A 6,307-nucleotide genomic window follows, 5' to 3' on the forward strand; every position below is an offset into this window, starting at 1 on the left:
CTGGCTTCTGCCGCCCGGGCCTGTTTTCCTATTGTTCTGCAGAAGCACGTGGCCTGCCACCTCCTCTGTTGACAGGCATAGCCTTCCGCTTTCCACTCTTTTGCTGGGATCTCCAGAACCAAGTGCTTTTTCAAGGAAGCCCCTTTCCCCACTCCCACCTCCACCGTCCAGCCCTGAGTCTTTAGGAGTCACAAGGTGACCTGAGTTAGGCAGCAGAGCAGAGACTGGCACCTGCCACCTCTGCCCCAGCCTTCTCAGTAGCCCCACCTGGCAGTCCCTCTGTCCAGGGCCAACCCTGCCTTTATCACACAGTGAAGGTGTTGAGTCTTCAGTGTGGAGCTTTCATCTGCTCTCTCCGCAAACACTCGCCCAGCATCTCCTTTCCCAAAGCCCTGTGCTGGGCCCGGGGGAGGGAGAGCCTGGAGAGGGTGAAGCTGGCTCTGCAGACACAGCAGGCTGGTCTGAGAGACCACCGGGCTCCGGACAGGGAGGGCGATGCCTGGGATTCCACACATACCTTCCCTTCTCAGAAGCACTGCAGGGGCTCAGGTAGGGTTTGACGCTTGCTGAGGTAGGATTTGTACCTAATGAATCTGTGGGAACTCACCTTAGAAGCAGAGAAGGGGGAAACGCTGGAGGACTGAGAGCCTGGGAGGGGGGAAGGCGGGGGACGGAGACTCGCGAAGACAGGGACGGGGGCTCTCGGCAGAGGAGACAGACGCCAGGGCTCTGCCGCTGGACCTGACGGGGGTCGACTCTACCCACATAACAAGGCCAGATGCTCACGTGGGGTTTGCAGTGGGAGAAGGGAAGGCACTAATTTGCAGGGCACCGAGCTGGGAGTCTCAGGCAGCTGGTGCCTCAGCCCCCACCTGCCCAGTGGCCTAAAGGCGAGTTCTTAAAGGCGGGGGGCAGGGGTGACCCGCAAAGTCATACATCGTTAGCACCTGAGGGCCGTCTGCCCGTTCGATCTGAAAGGCAGCCCACAGGCCATAGGTGGATTCAAAGACTTTCTGATATGCAGTTGATTGAGGAGGCAAAGGTTTGCCTAACTTTTGGGATCCGCAGGAAAGAACATTAGGTCTGGCTCATGGGCGTGGCCTCCCCCAGGCCCCTCAGGCAGAAATTTAGAACAAAGGATGGGCTCAGAGTTCCGCCTCAGCTGCACCTTTTGCGAGGTCTGCGAGCAGGGGACCCGTTTGGTCTGGGTTTCTGAAAAGCAACCCCGGCACATCGTGGAGAGCGTCTGTAGTTTCTACAGGGAGCTAAACGTCGCGTGACGGCCGCTTCCTTGGCTATTGTTTTAAGCTACTGTGACCTTCTTGTTTGTCAGGTTGCTCATTTACTTCTCAGGGCGAGCTGGTCACCTGAAAGAAGTCAACATTTTCCCTTCGTTTATTTTCATGCTTGGGGTGGGAGGTAAGGCTCCTGAGAGGGGTCCCTGCTCTGTCTCAGCTTTGGGTGCCGACGCGGTGGGTTGGGGATGGGAGAGCATTGGGCGGGTGGAGGACCCACTGGACAGGGCGGCAGGCAGGCCATTCCTGGTGCTTCTGAGGGCACTCGCTGCAGAGACAGTCCTGTGGCCGAGCCCATCTGGGAACACATCGCCGGCGTCCAGGGTCCCAGAGCTGGACAGCAGACACTTGGGATCCACGAAGCTGCGTGAGGTGGGATGGGCAGCCAGGAAGGTGACGTGGGAATTCTCTGTGCAGTGGACACGTTGGTGGCTCTGGGTGGAGACGGAGCTGTTGGAACAGGCAGAGCTGAGATTCCAGCATTCCAGGTCCTGCTGACACGGCCCAGGTCCCGGGAAATGGCACCCAAAAGACAGGCAAGATCCACTCAGAGCGCGCAGGCCACAACCGGGACGGGGACGAGTGCTGGGAGAATGGAGCCGCCACTGCTGACGGGCACCTGGGAGACAGGACCTCTCGGAGCGGCAGCTTCACAGCAGGAAACGCGTCCTTCTTGGGGATCCCACAGGGGCTCAGACGCACACCTGCCGGTCCCAGGAGCTGCACAGAACCGCCCTGGCCTGGCCGCGTGGGACACATTCTGGTATCTTCTTCCGATTTTATTCCGTAAAACAAAAACCAAACCAAACATGTCCACTGGTCCCAATCTTCTCAATTTGTTTCACAGCTTACTAATGAGTTACCGCATCCCAGGATGGCCAGGGATGCCTTTGCTACAGTGGTCATTTTGGAAATGACCTTATTTCCAAAAGAGGCCCTATGCTGAAGCACTGGGGGTTTGGACTCTAACACATGAATTTGGAGGGCACAGTTCAACCCCTCATGGCAGGGCGCCGAGCTGGTGAGTGGCTGAGCCCAGGAACCTGACTCCAGGCACCGGTGACAGCCAGGCTGGGATGACAAAGGCACACAGCTGCTCAGGGCCGTCTGCTGCTCGCCCCTCCCTCCTCCCTCGTCCCCCCAGATGCGGCTGGAGGGGCCCCGGGGTCAGAGCCTGGGCGGAGGATGGTTTGTCATCGCCCCTGAGGAGCGGCCCCACTTGGGGGGGTCCCGTGGCTGTTGTCTGGAGGTCTGTTCACCGGGACTGCTCTGGTAACCCCCACAGAGCAGCACTCGGCCCGAGCAGGGCTCCCGGGAAGGCTGCAAAGACACCGCCACAGATGCGTCTTTTCCAGACCTGTCCGTTTGATTTGTTTGTCCAGAGAACAACAACCAAAAAAAAAAAAAAAAAAAGCAAGGGAGCAAGGCTGACACCACGGAGGATGCGGGGAGCAGAGGGGGGCTGTTGGCCTGACCCTGCAGACCAGGCTCCTGTAAGGTGACCCAGGGGTTCCAGGGAAGACAGGAGGGCACGTCTGTAAATCACAGCCTGCGATGACAAGAGGGGCCTCATGAAAATCGGCACCGTGTGCTTTCAGGGGCAGATGGAGCTAAGCCCAGGACAGGCAGGACAGGAGGAAGGTGATTTACAGCTTCAGCTCTCCCCAGCATGTCTCTGGAATGGCCTTGGCTGGCCAGAGGTACAGGGAGGGAGCCGACCCAGGGAGGGAGGGAGGCTGGTCCAGGGATGCACCGCCCTGGAAGGTGGAGGTCAGGCATGGGGGGTGAGTGTGGCCATCATCTGACCAGCCCTGTGGGAAGGGCCCGGGCTGGAGATAAGAAGTAACAGCAGTTAAAGGAGTCTCAATCCACCGCTCCACAAAAGGGTTCTCAGAGAGTTCCGTCTTTTACATGAGTGAAGAGCTTAAAGAGTATAAAGAGTAAGAGCTTTCTCCAACCTTAAAGAGTAAGAGCTTTCAGAGGAATAGGGAGAAGATGGTGCCAGGAGAGGCAGAGACGCTGGCGGGTGAAAAGTGACAGATGAGGTGAAAAATGACATTCCTGGGTAGATTTTATTGTCTTTTGAAAGAAAATGCAATGCCATTTGGCGATACCCCATTGCTTCCGCCGCCGCCACTTACAAAATGCCCACTGTGTGGCGGGTGCTTCAACGCAAAATGACCCGTCTGCACCCCACGCCTGTGAAGAAGATGCTGTTACACCCACTTTACAGACAAGGAAACCGAGGTTGGAGGGAGGGAGTGAAATTCCAAACGTCACAGGATTAGAAAGTGGGGACGTGCAGTTTAACTTTTGCTTTCTCGGCTCAACACCTTTGCTTCTTTACCCCACCCAGCAGGTATCAGACAACACAAGGAAAATACGGTATCTCAAGTTCCAAACTAAAATAGACTTTTAAATGAATGACTGATTCTAGACATCCTTCAAGTGAGAATCTAGGCGCTTGGCTGTGCTGCTTACTCAAGAAGGGGTGGAAGCCCGGAATGTCAAGGCTGATTGATGGTTAACATGTTAAAAACATGAATCGAAGGTCAACATGTTTTGCTTCCTGGTTAAATCCTGTGCTTACTAAATTTTGTTTTGACCGTGAAATCACCCGCCCTCCACTTTTCTGGAAGGACTAGTCACTAATATTCCATGAAACATTTAGGGCCAACTACTCTGGTGTAAATGCACTATGCTGTTACTTAAAATGAAAGCTGACTACATGATTTTTAATTTTTTTTCTATTTGAAAGTAAAAATTTCAAAAAAACTAAATTTAAATTATTTCAATTAAAACTTCTAAAGTTTCAAGTAATTTAAAATAGATTCAATATTAATATAACCTTTAAGAAATTTAAGAAGTACAAAAGGACATAAAATGCAAAGTACCTCTTCTCACACTATGTCAGTCAGGGTTCTCCACAGAAACCAGGAGGAGACACAGGTATGTGTATGTGGATATCCACATCTGCAGCTGTACAAATAGAGATAGAGATGAGGGAGAGAGAAAGAGAGACAAAGATAGAGAGTATTTAACGAAATGATGGCTGTCAATTTTCCAAATATGATTAAAACAAAAATTTACAGCTCCAAGTTGTTCAACAAACCAAGAGTAGACTAAACAGAAAGAAAACCACAGTAAGGGACACCAGAATCAAATTGCTGAAAACTAGGGACAAAGTGTGAACCCTCCAAGCAGCCAGAGAAAAAGCAGGTAGAGAGTTGAGGATGAGGATGACAACAGACGAGTCATAAAGACAGCGCAGTCCAGACGTCGATGAAGATGCATCCTTAAAGAGCAAGGCAGGAAGACAGACCAGAATTCTTTATCCAGGGAAAAGGCCATTTAGAACTGGAAGCGGAATAAACAAACACTGAGAGAACCCAGAGGACCTGCAATACGAGAACGCAGAAGGGGACTATTTAGGCAGGAGTGTGATGTCAGATGAAAACTAATCTACAGAAATAAAGGAGGCCAGACATAGTACGTATGTAGTAGATAAGAAAAATGTTTCTCTTCCTTTTAATCTTTTAAGAAGATAATTGATGTAAATATGGTTCTGGTCACTCTATCTGCAATAGTGTCAATGAAAATTAAAATAAGATTTAAAGAGATAATTGGCTATTTAAAGGAATAACAATCATAATGTATTCTAGGGGTTACAGCATTTATGGAGGTAAAATGTATGAGAACAAAAACACAAAGGCATGAAGCATTAGAATGAAGGACACTCTTGCAAGGCTCTTTCTGCTAACCTGAGCTTGGATGTTATTATTCAAAGGTGGACTGTGATACACAAAGGGTGAACATTGTAAATCCTGGAGCCACCACTTAAAACAAAAATAGAGCTAATAAGCAAATAGTGTATCAACAAAAATTTAAAAATAATTAGGAAGCTGACATTTGGTTTTCAGTCAGCATGCGAGGAGTTTGGAAGTCCCCACTCCATCCTAACCACAAGTGAAAAGATGAACAAACAGAAAATCCACAACTCTTCTTAGATCTGTCAGAGAAGTGAGGTCACAGTGTAAAGTGTTGCCTAATAAATTGGAGAAACAGGCAAATACAGAGAATCACAGCTTACTGGAGCAGAAACACGTGAGCCAAAACCTCTGGGAACCGGCGCTGGGGCAGGGAGACCTGAACCGTAATTGAGGAATCGGTGGAGGCTTAGTGCGGCCAAACCTGAGCATTGGGAGCAGCTCACAGGGCCCCACACTTGTGAGTGTTGCCTCCTGGAGCTTTTCCAGGTTCACCCACTGAATACTGGAGAAATGTCCCCTCATGGTTCTGGCGGAGGGAGGCAAAAAGGAACCATTCTGAAAGACACTTGAACATTCTGTTCTCCTAAACAAGAAACCAGGTAGCCAGAGCCCCACCCACAGGGGTTTGATCAGAGCCAAACCAACCTGGGGGAGGTAAATATCTAGCTCCAGCCCAATCCAGTCATCCTGTCCCACCTAAGAAAGGAAATATTTGTGAATTTCACAGACCAGGGGCACAGGCTCACTAAGACTGAGACCTAATCACAGACTATAGAACAGTTCCCCTCCCACACACCTCACCCACATCCCTAGAGGCCTCTGTTCACAGCAGTTCCTTTCACCCAGTGCATCATATCCAGAGTTCAACAAAAAAAATTACAAGGCCTACTAAAAGGCAAAAACACAGTTTGAAGAGACAGAGCAAGCATTAAAACCAAAGTCAGGTGTAGCAAGAGTGTTGGAATTATTAGACCAGGAATGTTTTTAAATTATAATTAATGTGCTAAGAGCTTGAATGGAAAAAAGACAACATACAAAGAATATGTGAAAAATGTAAGCAGAGAGATGAGAATACTAACTTTTTTTTTTTTTAAGTCTTAGAAATCAACAACACTGTAGCAGAAATGAATAAGGTCTTTGGCAGGCTCATCAATAGACCGGACACATCTGAGGAAAGAATACTTGAGCTTGAGACTATGATGATAGAAAGTTCAAAACTGAAAAAGCAAAGTGAAAAAGACC

This window comes from Trachypithecus francoisi, unplaced genomic scaffold, assembly GCF_009764315.1.
Source record: "Trachypithecus francoisi isolate TF-2019V2 unplaced genomic scaffold, Tfra_2.0 Lachesis_group15, whole genome shotgun sequence".
Lineage (NCBI taxonomy): Eukaryota > Metazoa > Chordata > Mammalia > Primates > Cercopithecidae > Trachypithecus > Trachypithecus francoisi.